General features: G+C 49.6%; 1 protein-coding gene across 4 annotated transcripts in view; it reads left to right on the plus strand.

Moving 5' to 3' along the window:
- The first annotated feature begins 14,206 nt into the window (after positions 1-14,206).
- The window catches only part of DGKG (diacylglycerol kinase gamma), a 205,413-nt gene continuing 203,892 nt past the window's right edge, over positions 14,207-15,727 (plus strand). For all 4 annotated transcript variants that reach the window (XM_032406961.1, XM_032406959.1, XM_032406960.1 and 1 more), the window contains exon 1: positions 14,207-14,487. The gene's annotated coding sequence lies outside the window, so the exon portion shown is untranslated. The remainder of the gene's footprint in view (positions 14,488-15,727) is intronic.

A 15,727-nucleotide genomic window follows, 5' to 3' on the forward strand; every position in this document is an offset into this window, starting at 1 on the left:
TGAGGCAACCCAGAGCGTGGCTGAAGTCACTAGCTTGTTTTCCCTTCGTCCCCTAGTCGGTGCACCACTGCAGTCTGGCATCGGCCCAACACACCAGGGGAAGATGCTCTTCCAAGGACCTCAGTGATCTCCTGGTGCTCAGACCATGGGCCTTTAAAAACTTTCCCATCACTTAGTACCAGATATATACTAACAATGTACTACATAAAGGCACTGTGGTAGATGATTCAACATTTATAAAGGTGCCAGGCCTCAAAGGGATTACAGTTGGCAGTGGGGAATGAGAAGACGAAGTAAAACATAATGCAAGGCAGGGTACGCGACACAGAAGCACAGACAGTTCTGAGTGCTATCCTCACCCACCATCTCTCCCTCTTCCCTCTCCTCACGTTACCCCTCTTCTCTGTGTGGTCTCTCCATTTCCACGAATGAAGCTACCTCCCCCTTCAGTGTCTCCAGCCCAGGCCTCTCTGCCTAGTCAAGTCCTAATCATCCAGCTGCCATTCTGATGGCCTTTGAGACCAACACGTCCAAAGCTCCACTCACCATCTTCCTGCTCCCAGCTGTCCCCTCCTAAGGAAAGGCATTGCCGTTCACCCTTAACACCTTTCTCTCCCTCATCCCCCCAGTTTAATCAGTCTCCAAATCTTCTCAGAGCTTCCTCCAGCACAGTCCTTGAACACATCTGCTTTTCTATTCTCTATTGTCACCTGGTTTAATTCAGGCCTCTGTGTCTCTTGCCCCCACTGTTCCATCAGCCTCCCAGCTGATGTCCTTGCCTCCACATCAGCACATGGCTCATCTGCTGTCCACATTTCATCAGAATAATCTTGTAAAAAGCCAAATCTGATCTTGTACTTTCCCATGTTTTAAAATCCCCTTTGCCTTTAGCATAAATCCAAAACTCTTCAGCCCAACTCACAAGGCTCTCCAAGGCCTGACCCCAGTCTTCTCTCTCCTCCCTCCCCTTCCCCCCGCTCCACAACTCATTGTGATCCATAATTAGAGTGACTGAATATTTTTTCTTCCAAACCAGAATACTTATGAGAGTGAAAAGAGGCCTCAGTCATAATTATACTGGGATAAACTGGGATTCCCCGGGGCACACTCAGACGTTAAGTGTCATCTAATCCATAACGGCCATCCCAGACCCCACATGTACATGAGTTTTTCTCTCTCTTCCCCAGAACCTAACTAGCAACTTCTCTTTGTGTCTCTAGGCTCAGGTTTTCAGAAATAGAGAATTTATCCCCACTCATCTTTTCAAGGACAAACCCAAGTTATAGCCACTGCCAGCCTCCAGATTGGCTGGCTGCCCTTATGTTAAGTGACCAGAATGGGCTAGTTCAACATGACTGTCCCAGGCCACTCACTGAAGCAAGGCCTGTGGATAAGGACTCCCTTGGTGGGGGCAGGGGGCACTGGCCTCTAAGTCACCTGGAGCTGTCTTCATCAATACTTTAAAACCTCCTCCTGGGATGCCTGGGTGGCTCAGCCAGTTAAGCATCTGACTTCGGCTCGGGTCATGATCCCAGGGTCCTGGGATGGAGTCCCACATCGGGCTCCTTGCTCAGCGGGGGCCTCCTTCTCACTCTGCTTGCCACTCCCCCTGCTTGGGCTCTCTCTCTCTCTCTGACAAATAAATAGAATCTTATAAATACATACATACATACATACATACCTCCTCCCTTCCTTGGGATCATCTGCTAGGAGGTGATAGGCTGGGCCCAGACACCACAAGATCCTGGCCAGTTCGTCCTCCATACCCCAGCTACTCTGCCCCACCTCCCCCAGTACAGCCAAGCCTTCAGCTGGCACACTCAGAGGATGTCCTTTCCCCCCAGCTGAATTTTCTTCTTTCTCCCTTTCAAATCCTGCTGTGCTGTTACCCAGTAATGGAAACAGCAGAAATCACTTTAGAAAGGAAGCCAGCTGGTTCATTAGTCTGATTAAACTCAAGCAATGGAATCTGAGCACAGTTCACATGATGAATGGTGTGCCTTCTCCTTGGCCACAGTGAATTTTGCAGTGATTTTTAATCATGGGGCTCAGTCACCCCTCACCTCTGCAAAATCACGTGAGGCAGAGGGACAGGACAGGGCTATGGTGAGAAAATGTCAGGGCTTTCTGAGCAGAAGTGGTCCAGTCTTTCCCTTTCTCTCTCACTGCAGGCCTGGTGGACTCCACAGGTATGCCAGGCTACCCAAGTCTGTTAGGAAGACCCTGGTCTTCAGAGACGGCAAGATTCATCTTTAAAGTCAGATTGTGTCACTTACCAGCTGTGTGTTTTGAGGCTCACATTTTTCACCTAAAAGAGGGTGTAAAAATACATATTGTAGAGTATCATAAGGACTAATAACTACTTAAAGCTCCAAAAGCAGTGGTTCAGAATGTCTGAAGTATAGACAGGAGTGGGCAGAAGTGAGAAATGAGTCAGAACAAGTAAGCAGGGCCAAATCACAAAAGGTTTTTTTGGTTGGGCAAAGGAGTTTATGATTTTATATTGAAATAATGGGGCAGATAAAAGATAAAATTATCAAAAGATAAACGTGCAGAACAGTGATAAGATCAAATCTGCATTTGGGGAAGCTCACTCTAGCTACAGGGCAGAAGGTATGGATTGGACTGGCACTAGACTGGAAGGGAGCATGACATGGAGAGTTACCCTAGGAGACATGATAAGAGTCTTAAGTGAAGGCAAGGAGTGGAGTAATGAAGAATCTGCCTCTCTTGCAGCAGATTTGGAAATGAGCTAGGAAACAAACTAAATTGTCCTTGCTGAGGGACTGAACAGCAACCCAAGGGGACAAGTTGAGTGTGGGACATACTGAATTGGAGATAATATTGCCAATGTTCCTTTTGATGGCATAGAATCCAACTGTTGGGGTACACAATTAGACAGACCCCGTCTGAAAAGTTCATCTCCCCAGGCCCTATTTCCAGGAAGATGAACAGCCAAACTAGCTAAGACCAATCTGAAAGTTTCCCTTCCCTGGGAAGTCCTTTTGGTTTTTTGGTTTTGTTTTGTTTATTTGACAGAGAGAGACACAGCGAGAGAGGGAACACAAGCAGGGGGAGTGGGAGAGAGAGAAGCAGACTCCCCACTGAGCAGAGCCCTATGCGGGGCTCGATCCCAGGACCCTGGGATCATGACCTGAGCCGAAGGCAGATGCTTAACGACTGAGCCACCCAGGTGCCCCTGGGAAGTCCTTTTGGAAGCTGTCAACCACCATGGCTGGGTCTGGAAATGCTTCTAAGTTTTCTAGCAGGAAATCTCACTCGCTGTGCAGAACACAAAAACCTACCATTTCTTATTTTGCCTTCATTGTGAATATGCCTCTTCTCTGCTGGTTCTAGGTATGGGAGAGGGAGGATATAGCGACAGGTTAGTGGTCCTAAGAAACTGGTCAAAGATGACTCAGGATTGCTCCTACCTCAGGGGAAAGTCACAAGGGTGGGGGGTACTGTCAGGACAAAGCAGAAGGATCAGGGATAAGCAGGAACAATGAGACAGGACAAAAGATGACAAACAACCTATATATAAAGGAGACCCCAAAGTGATCTACACTGGGAGAGAAAAAGAAAGTAGAGCCCATAGTTGCCTGCAGAGGATGGCTTGACCTAATAGAAAGAGCATGGGTTCTGGGGCTCCACAGTCTTGGGTTCAAATTTCAGGGGGAAGCCTGGCTGTGTGACATTGGCCAAGTCATGGAAGCTCTCTGAGGCGGAGTTTCTTAATCTGTAGAATATTTCGGATAATACCTTCCTTGCAGGGTCAGGGTGAGATCTGGCCCAGCAAAGAGACAGTGCTGGGGAGGAACTAGGCTAATTTCAGTAGTTCTTACTACGTCAATGTCAGCGCCACCCCAGCCATGTGACCTTGGGCAACTCACCTCCTCCCCCTAAATTTCAGGGTCCTTGCCCCCCCCCTTGACGGGCATTGTAAGAATGAAGTGGTATAACCTAGAAGACAGTGCTTCCATCCGTGGCACCTCTTCTCTTTTCCCTTCTTCTCCTCTCAAGATCTTTGAGATCCCCGAGAAGATTAGAATTTAAGTATGAAACCGCACAGGGCTAAATGATACGCATCAATCTCTTAAATTACTATTAAATGTAATTGTCAGCAGAGAGCACAGAAAAACAAGCATCCAGAATCCAACAAAATAAGCTGACTCTGATTTTGGGGATTGATGACTAGCTGGCCCAGTTCCTGTTCTTCCCTTTCTCTCATGCTGCAGATATGAGGTAACACCAATGCCCAGGCTGCAGGAGAAAATGTCTCAGTGTATTTATGTTTTGAGTGTCATCTTTTCAAATACAAGGAGCAAACAGTCATCTAGAACAAAGCAGCGCAGTGATGCTCTCCACTTATACAGACACTCAGCTTCTGGAACTCAGCTGGGGACTCTTCGCTATGTCCCCCGACTGCCCCAAAGCAAGGGGATAAACAGCATATTTTTGTATTATTTCTGTTTATTTCTGTATTAAAAAACCGTGAAGGGGTGACCGGGTGGCTCAGTTGGTTAAGCATCCAACTCTTGATTTTGGCTCAGGTCATGATCTCAGGGTTGTGAGATCGAGCCCCGCGTCTGGGCTCCATGCTCAGCAGAGAGTCTGCTTCTTTCTCTTTCTCTCCCTCTCCCTCTGCCCCTCCCCCTGCTCATGCATGCTCTCTCTCTCTCTCTAAAACAAATAAATAAATCTTTTTAAAAAATCATGAAAAGGTCATGGAGTTGAAGTCCAAATTTATATACATTTTAATGACCAAACATGGGGGCGATAAAGAAATCGAAAGCTTGCAGTGATGTGTTTCAAGTTTTGCCTTAAGACCTGAGAATAAAGACACAAGTTTACACTCCAACAACAGTGATATTTTTGAGGGAAATGTTTGACAAGAGCTGTGTGGCCTATAGTCTCTACCTTCCTACCTTCCTTACCCTTAGACCCACCGTCGGAAACCAGCTCAAGGACTCACATCACAGTGGTACACTCCATCACTCCTAGAGACTCAGCTGAGCTTCTGTTGAGGGACCCAGTGGTTACTGTGAGTGTCCCCAGGAAGTGTTTACCTGGGAGCCAGGGAGAGGTAGGAGTAGGCGGGTAGGCAGACCATTCACATATTAGAACCAGAGACTAAGTTATATCTCTTCCTTTTCCCTGTGACAGTTTCTATCACGGCATGAGGTATAGGGTGATAGGGCCAATGTCGTCCTAGTAAATATTTGACAACCAGCTCTGGTGGGAAGAGAGCAGGGGGACCTGATTTATAGCATTTGCAGATTGCAGTGGTGTAAATGCTCCCACCATGGCTGATTTCAAACTACCAACATGGTGTCACACAATGCAAAATTAGGAGGAGATGCACACTATTGTCTCGAGCACACCACTGGGTAGGGCTCCGAGACCACCACTGCCTGCAGTTGTCAATAGGTCCCACATGGAAAGTCCTGACTAGCCTTCAAGATACAGCTAAGGGATTGTCGCCTGCCTCTAAGAAGTGTCCCTGCAGCCCCCCTCCACCAACCCACCCTGGCTGGATCCCCTGTGCCTCTCTGTCTCCCAGATCACTTGCAAAGCCCTGGTGTCATCATTTGTCCACATACCAGTCCTCTCATTAAACACAGGACGTCATCTTCACTTCCATATCCCCAGCACCTAGCAGAGTGCCAAGACAAGTAGTTTCCTTAAGAACACTTAGTAAATACATGTTTATTGGGTGGACACCCGAATGAATGAGTAAATAGTCTGGGGAGGAGAGGAGGAAGAATACAGGGGCTGCCATCAGGCAGCTGCAGAGATGTGTCATTTAAAAAAAAAAAGGATGTATTCTAATCTTATGGATACCAGTGATCAAAGCCAGAACCAACAAGAAGAAATGTCAGGAAAGCAGGTGTAGGGTCTTTGAAAAAAATAAATAAAACTCCTAGCCCCTACAAAGTGATAGAGTGCAGGGCTCTAAGTTAGCATCTCCTGCCCCTCACCCACTTGAAAACTAGCTCCAGTCTACCCACCCCTCCGGCTTCTAGCCCGGCACCCACACCCCTGCACAGGGAAAGGAGCTTTTACTATTGCCACAGACACTGAGGGAACATGGCCAGGTGTGTGCCTAGCCCAGAAGAAGCTGGCATTACTCAAAGGAACAAAGTCACAGTCCTGAGTATCACCTCCCAGTATATAAATGAATAAAAGAACTCCTGGTGGGTGTTCTGGGTTTCTCTCTCATCCTCCCTCCACTGACTGCTTGACTCTCTCCCCTTTAGAGTTTAACTCCACAGCAGCATCCTTCTCACCACCAACGCCTTTCCCTGTGTGGTCTGTAATTTTTGCTCCACCTACTAGAACTCTGAGCCTCTTGGGAATGAGATTACTGTCTGAATCCCTAGCACAGCATCTGGTACATTGGAGGTGCCCAAGAAGCATTTGTTAAACGAACAAATTCGCAAACGAGAAAAAAGAAATCCACTTCCTACACCTTCAACGTATATACGTCCCAAATTGGCAAAACTCCCAGAAACACATAAAAACAACGTGCAGATCAAGTCAGCTACCACGCTATAGCCAGAGTTCTGTGAGAAGTCAATTTGGAAAAACTCAAGAGTCCCCCAACCCACATCCTTCTACGGCCAATTGTAAAAATCTTTTTCTTAGAGACAAATAACTACAAAAACTTTAAAATACAGACAGTTCCCTAGTTAGGAACACGTTGTGTTCCAAAAGTCTATTTATGAAATTGTTGTTTGAAATTCAGAATACACTCTCTTATAGAACCCTCTTAAGAATGTAGCTCCAACTTGAGACATTTGCAAAGGAAAATAATAGGAAGCAATAAAACTATACGGAGATGCAACTTTTCTTTTAAACATCATCAAATAGACATAGGGAATATATAGAATGTATCAAACTACACAGTAGCCTTTGGACAAGAGGCAACCCTGGGAAGCAACCAAGCGAAATTATAAATGGTTTCTTTTTATTTATTATGGATGCTGATACTTGAGAAAAAGTCAGTTTTCTGCAGAACAGTTGTAAAGGTTAGAATGGATCCCTCAGGGGAGCAGCATAGGCTGTGGTGAGTCCCCTGCCAGACTTGTTTAAAATGCAGATTCAGTGGGTCCCAGGGAGAGAGAACCCAGGAATGTGGTTTTTTTTAAGATTTTGTTTATGTATTTGAGAGAGAGAGAGCAGGCACACAAGCAGGGGGAGGGCAGAGGCGGGGTGGGGGGAGGGCAGAGGCCGGGTGGGGGGGCGGGGAGAGAGAGGGACAGCAGGGGAGGGGGAGGGGCAGAGAGGAAGTACTCCCTGCACAGCAGGGAGCTGCTGTGGGGCTCAATCCCAGGACCCTGAGATCATGACCTGAAACTAAGGCAGACGCTTAAGTGACTGAGCCACCCAGGTGTCCCCAGGGACGTGTCTTCTCACAAGCACTCAGGAGAGACTGACCCAGATGATAAGAGGACCACACACCTCTGCCTGCCTGGAGGGAACGCCCCATCACCTCAACTGGGCTGAGGTGTCATCACCTGAGCTTTCTCTGTTTGGTCCAGTGCCACGCCCCTCCTTCCTCCACCGGTAAGACTACCTGTCACTCCACAGGATATGTTTGCATCAGGGATTTAGGGTTAACAGCGTAGGTTACAAAGATGAAAGAAACTCCATCACTCATTCATCACACATTTAGGGCTGAGATTCAGCTGGTATGCTGGTGATTAAAATAGCAAAACAAACAAAAAACCACTTTGTAACTCTTGGAAAATAGCCTCTGCCCTGAGTATGCTGCACCCCTAGCACTCCAGTGCCTGCAGCTGCCTCAGTTAAACTCTCTGCAGAATGGGATTAATAACATCTTCTTTGTAGAATTAACGTGTTTGTGTAAAGTGCTAAATACATATGTGCTTAATACATGGTTATTTATTTCTATGATTATATTGCTCTGCAACTACTTGGAGAATCAAGACAAAAATTTCAAAAAATACAGCCGGGCAGCAATAAACCTGTTTTATATAATACAGTTCAATTTGTTCACAAGTGCTATAGTATGAGAATTAAGGCAAGCTCGGAGTGGGAGACACTCTCTTAGAGGAAGTGGAGACTGCATGCTGAGGCTTCTGGTTTCTAATACCAGCTCCCCCCCACCCCACCCTTACTAGCTGGGAGACCTTGAGCAATCAACATCAGTGTAAAGCGAGGCTGATGGTTCTCTCCTCATGAGGCTCTTGGGAGGGTTAAGAAGCCTGGCGCCTGGCACATGGGAGGTACTCAATGAATGATAGCTCTATAGACGATTTGGAAGTGGGAATAAACCTTCCCTCAATGGTAAAATCTCAGGGCCAACAGGGACATTTAATTGCCTTCTTTAAATTCAATCCAATATTATTGATCCCCTATTATGTACTATACTCTGTGGGTGATAGGCAGATGATTAAGACGTAGTCTAAGGAAGATCAATTGCCCTCACAGGAATAGGGCGGGGTAGCCTGTTGTAAGTACCAGAACAAATTATAAACAAATTTCAATGGACAGGAGAGAGGATAATGAACTTCTGTGGGGTATGTGTAAGAGGTGACACAACAGAAAGAGCCAGAGAGAAGAAAGGCAGTTCTCTTGGCCACAGGAGCAGCCTGAGTAGGATACAGAGAGGGATGAGTGCGAGGTAGGTTTGGATGATGAAGCTGGTGTACTGGGTCCTTGAAGGGCTTAGCAGATGTATGAGTAAAATGACTAAACTGGGGCCACTTAATGGAGAGCCTCGAATACCATTTTAGGGAATATCCATATTATTCTAAAGCAGTAATAACAATAATTGCATTTATCAGGAGCTTACTATGTGACTAACACTTTGCTAAACTTTTTATAACTATTTCTTCTAAACCCCACAAAAGCATATGCATAAATATCATTAGTACATTTTATGGATGAAGAAGCTGAAGGCTTGAAGGTTTTTAAGCGAAGGGAGGGCTCTGGGATTTATACTTTCAGAAAGTAATTCTGGCAGCAGCAAATGAGAAGGATGGATGAGGTAGGTGCCAGCACTTAGGGGCCTCCCTTCACTTCTAACATATTGTGATATATGGTCCCCCCAAACTGGTTAACAAGAGATAAAGAAGTGACTGATATTTCTAAAAATGGACTGATGCTCTCAAAAGTTTTGAGTTGGGCAGGCTTTGAAGCATATGGTCATTTATGGAATGAGAACCTTTTCCTCCCTGTGGTTTTTCCCAGGGGCCCCCATGAAAGCTTCCCCTCCAGGGAACACAGTGAAGAATTCTACAGCAGTGTCCCTGACCAGAGTAATGTGAGTGAACCAAAATTAGCCTTTTTACAAGCTCATTAAAGCATAAAGGTTAGCATCCATTGCCCAAAATATAACAGGAAGGCGAAAGGCTCTTTTCTTTCTTTTTCTCCCTGCTTACTCACACTTCCCTTCTTTCCACCATCTCTCTCCTGACAGGCAATAATCAAAGCGGGATTTCGGATGGGTGAGTATCTTTTTCACGGTCAAGTAAACTCAATCAAAGTTCCTGAGAAATCCACTGTGAGTAACTCAAGGGACAGTGCAGAATTCTTAGGTGGGGGGCAGACTCACTGTCTTGCTACTCAGGCCTAAAGTTTTCACGTTAAAATAATACTATCCTTAGGAGCCAACAATTTGCTGACCCAAATTGTTGCTTCCTAGGAAGCAGACAAGTGAGTAACTGATATAACTGGGTTTGTTTTGTTTTGTTTGTTTTTGAAACAGACTGTCTTATGGAAACGGACTATATTAACTATACATTTTCTGCATAGCACTTCTAAATATACAAAGTATTTTCACACTTGCTTCATCATTACCCCACCCAGTGACGCAGGTCTTTCTATCCCCACTTTACAGAAGAGGGAACTGCAGCTTAGAGACACAGACGCGGGTCTCCCAGCTCCATCTAAATGGTCTATTTATTACTCTTAACCTGATGGATTCTCTCTTGTGCTTTTCCCCAAGCTTATCAGTTGGTATTATGGGAATTTTCCCAGCTTGCTTTGTGAGGGGGTTCCCACCCTGGTGATGGGGCAGTACTTAAAAGTTGTTCAGTTGATAGTACTCAGAGTATCAGAGCCAGAAGGGGTTGTAGAGACCATTTCCAAAACTCCTCATCTTACCAGTAAGAAAACTGAGACCCACAAAGGGAGCTGACCTGCCGACATTCCCAGGCTGGATCCACAAATCCCATTCATGATAAACTGTGACCAGGAGCGAGCCTCCCGGCTCTTCCATCCCCATCCCACCGTCTCACCTCCTCTCTTGAGCACAGCCCTCACAATCAAAGCAAAGAGGAAAGCAAAGGTCAGGACTTGGCTGAGATCAGTCCCCAACCTGTACTTGTTTGATAAAATTGAAAGATCCCATCAATTATGGAATCATGAACTACCAGGAGGAAGGCAGCTTGGAAATCATCTGGTAGAATCCTCTGGTTTTGTAGGTGAGAAAAGTGAGGTGCAGAAAGGCAAACGGAGCCCCTGGAGCAGAGACTTGAACCCATGTCTCCGCGTCCCCAGTCACTGACCCCACCTCTGTAACCTCAGCTGTCTGCAGTGTCGCGTGCTGTTCGCCCAGTTTGTCAGACTGTCCAACTTAAAAATTTCCAGACACAGGTACCTGACTCAGCCCTGGTTTTGCCTTGGCAGTGGAGATCAGGCATCAGCTGCCGGCTTGAATGATGTGTTCCCCCAGCAACATGGCGAGTGTGAGCTGCCAACATTGAAGTCTCAGGGAACGTTAAGTGTTGAGCCAGTTAAATATCCAAAAATGCCCTGTCTCTCAGAAACAAGGGTGACTCATCGGAGTGCTTGGGCTATGACTGGGAATGGCATTACAGTGGCCAGAGGAGCTAAAAAACTCATGCTCACAAGCCTCCAGCTTCTCTGCCCCTGGCCCCTTGCTCGCAGCTCTCTTCTCCAACTTAGAGCCCAAACACTGCCCCCAGGAAGCCCAGACCCCCTCCTCGCTGAAGACTTGACTATTCAAGCCTGGAGAAGGTCTCCCTCCCTTCTCAAGCCCTGAGAACCTGTTCTATATAATTGAGCACTTGATATTATACTGTCTTTTATTCCTTCTTAATCATTTTGAGTGTTTGTTCCATAGCTGCGTGGATTGCAGATGCTCCGAGGGGAAGAAGTAAGCTTCCTTACTTCTGTCACTGCAGAGCAGAGACATGCTCAGGCTCACAGCTACTCCTGGCTTCAAGACCCTTTCCACTTTACCTTGCCTTCACACACACAGCAAATGTGCAATAAATCCTCACTTGTTTCCCTGTGGCTTCAGCATTTTCAAAGATAGTTCGGCAGCCAGAGCCTCTGTCAGCCCACACCAAGCCTCTGTGCAAATCAGGGAAAATTCCTTCCTCCAGGCAGACACAGCCCTGCCAAGCTGCATGGCTCTGGGGAGCATGGCTGGACCTCAGCCCTCCAGCTGGGCGTCCCATGCAGTGAGCCCCCTGCACCACCCGGGCTCTGGTCCCTCACGAGGGCAGCAAGCAGATCTCACTGGCTTAGGCCCTCCCCCGCTCTCCATTCTGACAGGGGCACAGGGGCGGACTTTCCTGGGAAAACTGGCATCAGAGGCTTCCCCAGCTTACTTCCCAGACTCTTCTCTGTCAAAACCAAGCAAGAACAACAGAAAAGGTCCCCCTTTGAGAGCTCCTTAGTACTCAATGGACTGAAGTCTACACTATGGGCAGGGTACTTGGGGCCCCTCTCCAATAGGGTCCCAACCTTCCTTCCCTGTACCGAAGACCCAGAACTCACCATGGATTGTCCTCCTACTCTGCCCTCAGCCTAGAGTGCCCTTGTCCTGCAGAGCTTTGTATCAGATCCCCATTCCCCTTTCAAATACAAACCTTACCTCCTCCCTGATGTCGCAATCCAAATAACCATTCTCCTTGGTGCTTCTCCCTAACCCACAGCCCTCCCTGCCTTCCCCATTGCTTTGACCTCTGTTACAACCCTTCCCCCAAATTTTATTAGTGTGCAACCCAACGGTCAGCTGTCTTCAAGCCCTCTGTCCACATAAGCTTCTCGGTGCTCACCTTGCATCAGCCCAGATGCTAAATGCAGCCCTACCCTGAGTTCCCCAAAGGCATCCCCTCACAAACAAATTGGGAAATATTGCCTTTACAAATGATTGTGTTATAGGAAGGGTGGAGAGCAGAGACTTCATAGCCATACACACACACCCCCACCTTCCCAGCAAACTGTTTACGATTCTCGGCAAGCCCTCCTGCTCTCCAAATCTTTGCTCAGGGAGTTTCTGTCCTCAGTCTTCCTCAGTGAGCTCCAGATCAAGTCAGGCCTCCATACTCTTATCTCTGCATGTTTTCCGCATTCCTTGCATCCAATGTATTTCCTTCCTATTCTAAGAGGCAGAACCCCATACTTGCAAGCATGCACCCCCAAATCCATCCTGATGCTCAGGCAAATGGAGGCTCTCCATCAGTTCTGCCTTCTTTAGAAAGAGTCAGGAATAGACAGAGCAAAGAATGTTTTTCTTATGACATGCATGTGAGTGTGTTTTCCTCCACAGATAGTGCAGTTCAGAAGGCAAGGAGCGTGTCTTTCACATCCACCCAACCTAGCACTTTGAGAATATACAACGTAAGCCTGTGAGCAGCCTTCTCCTCTAGCGGGGACAGGGACAGTTCTAAGCCCTTTCTGTTTTTCAGTTCTTCTCTTCCCAAGGAAAGCCCAGGACTAGAGTCAAAGGAAAGTGCCTGAAGACACAGTAGGAGCTTAACAGATAGTTGTGAAATGAATGAGTCAGTGAGTCAAAGGGAAACCAGATCAAAGAAAAACGTCAAGAGCACCCTCACTAGGGTTGTAACAGTTTAGCTAAAGGGAGCATTGAGAACCAACCAGGGATGATAGAATGAAATGAGAATAGTGAGTGATAGGGTGAAGTGTGAACACGGGGTTCCGGTGTTGGCTCTGCCCTCACTGCCACGTGGAACCTTGGGGAAATCTCTGAAGCTCAGTTCCTCATCTGTCCCATCAGCCTGCCTGCACATGGTCTAATATGGACACTGATCACCAGGGTGCTCAGAGCTGTCTGACATTCATGTTTGAGTCTTGTACCCCAAATGCCCAGACACCCAAGGCCCCTTGGCGCCTCCGCATCTGCAGAAAGCTTTTCTTGGCTGCAGTCCTGACCCGGGGACCTTCACTGCCTGCTGGCGGGAAAGAATTCTCAGTTGTGGAAAATGGTAAACTCTACATATTTTACAAATGAGAGTCCAAACTCCCGATGACTCTAAATGTGGTGTGAAATGGACAGAAGTCATCCTGCTGGTATGACATGCCTGAGAGAGTGTCACTCCCACCACCACCAACCCATGCGGACAGGCACGTCCCAGAAAAAGCAGCAACAAGTCAGGGTGCCTTGGCCAGTGTTGGCCTTCATCCCTAACCCCTGACCCGCAGCCCCTTTTCTGTGCTTTTCCACATTTTTAAAGAACAAACTGCTGCGCGGGAAAACTGTCCAGAGCCGCCTAAAAGCAAAGGAGAAAGGGAATTAACAGCTCTCAGTCCTGAGGTGTGATCCGGCCAGCGCCGGCGGGATGCGGTGGTCCCCACCATACCTGCGGAGGGGGAAATCGTTTCAGATTGAACAGTCACCAGTCTCCTGCCACCAGGGCCAGAGCTGTCAGATAATGTGCCCTGGGCGGGGAAGCGATTTGGAGGTTAGAGACATTGAGTCCCCAGGAAACGGAGAGAACTTGTTGATTTTTAATTTGCATTTTTTTCCCTCTGATTTGGTCGGGATATTAAGGCAGCCTAGACTTCGGTTGAGATGTGGAAATGCCCCGTGGGTATTCGGTTGGTCAAGCAGTTGTCCTCCGTTCCCGGAGTCAGCTGGCCTCTGGCGCCCTGAGGAGCCCACCACTGCTGCGTCCTCCCCGAATCCCTAAGCCCCTGACTCCTCCTCCCGGACCGAAGCTCCATCAGGGAGAAGTGCCCGAATCGCGCGGCGCCCGCGCCCAAGTTACACCAAAGGGACGCGGGGTCGCAGCGAGCGGATCCGCATTCACGCGTGTGCGGAACGCGCGCGCGCGCGCGTGTGTGTGGCGCGTGTGTGTGCGCGCGCGCGCGGGGGTGCGGGGCGGGCTCTGCGCCCGGGGGCAGGGCTCCGCGGGAGAGTGGCAGGCGGACTCGCCGGGCGGCTAGGGGCGGGGCGCCGCAGTGCCGTAGTAGCGGGCAGCCGGGACGCACTGCTCGGGAGCCGCGGGTACGCGGGCAGGCGCAGGACCCCGGCTTTGCCTCTCCCCAGCACCGCCGCCCCGGCTCCGCGGCGCCCTCTCGGGCTGCCCCCCTCCTTCAGAGGGCTGCGCTGGCGGGAAGGCGCCCAGACCACAGCCTTGGTCCCCCTTCTGTCTCTCGGTTCCTCTTTCCTCCCAAGTAAGGGAATAAGCCCCGAGGAAGGAGCGCCCCGGGGAACCGCGCAACCAAGTGTTGCATGGTGAGGTAAGACGGCCGCCGGCGCAGCGGAGGGGGCTCGGGCTCGCGGGCGGCCGCAACTTGGAAAAGGAGGGCAGAGCGGGAGCCAGTCGCGCGGCCAGGGAAGGGAGCCGCGGGCGAGGCCCCTGTGCCCACCCTGGCGCTGCCACCTGCCGCAAAGCCCCTGCGGGAGGAGATGCCCCGCTGGAAGGCTGAGGACGCGGGAGCGGCACGGGTGGGGCAGCGGCTCCCTCTCCGACTGGGAAGATCTTCCACACGCCAAAGGTGTGCGGGCGGGAGGCAGCTTTGCTCCGGGCACTTGGCTCCAGCCACTGACCAGATTTTCGCCTTCTAGACGCACCTTGCTTCCTTGGTAGCCAGTTCGCGCGCCAGGGTGCCCAAGGGCGGCGAGGAGCGGGGACACTTTTGCTAACGTCTGGCCGCCAAAGCCTCTGACCGTCCCGCGGGGTTCCAGGACTTTGGGACAGTCCGCAAAGCCTCTGGGCTAGGGGAGCTTGAAGGGAGGCTGGAGAGAACACTGACACCTTGACAAATACGAGCTAGGGAGGGAGAGGAAGGTCGGGAGAGAACATAAAGCTGACCTGTTTAGTGACCGAGTCACGACATGCGTGTCCGTGTGTGTGTGTGTGTCTTGAAGGGCGAGCATCTAGTATCACCTGTGGGGCTTTCCAAAACTCCACTAGGCCACCTCACCCTGCATATTCTGACATTTTCTTCCTCTGGATGGGTGGACTAGAATTTGCGGAGGGGGCCGCGGAGTTCCGGAAAGCCCTACAGGTGACTCTGCTGCGCCGCCCCCACCCCCGCCATCACTGCAGTGGGAAGCCTGGGACAGGAGCGAGGAGGCGTCTCCAGATGTGAGCGATCCAGCGGCGGAACTGAGAGTGGCGGGCACGACTCCCCCTCCCCGCCGCCGAGGGTCTGCGGCAGCGCGCGGTGATGTGTGGCTGCACCGCAGTGGCGCGCGGGAGAGCTGAGAACCCGCCGACGCGCTCGCGGCCAGGCCCGCTCCTCCGGCTGCATTAGCATACGATGACCTCGCCGTCCCGCGAGGGCCCGGCAGCGCTGTTTGTCGTTCTTTCATTTCGGGGTCTGGGGGCACGCGCCTTGGGTTTGGAGGTGTGGACCGGGGGTAGTCACTGATGAGGGGCATCGGTCAGGACACAGGGCTGGGAACAGGCCCTCAGGTTCGAGTGGGGAGAATGAATACGGGATTTCGGTGCCTGGGATGCTTTGTGTAAAATAC

This window comes from Phoca vitulina, unplaced genomic scaffold (genome assembly GCF_004348235.1).
Source record: "Phoca vitulina isolate PV1807 unplaced genomic scaffold, GSC_HSeal_1.0 scaffold8, whole genome shotgun sequence".
NCBI classification, from domain to species: Eukaryota; Metazoa; Chordata; class Mammalia; order Carnivora; family Phocidae; genus Phoca; species Phoca vitulina.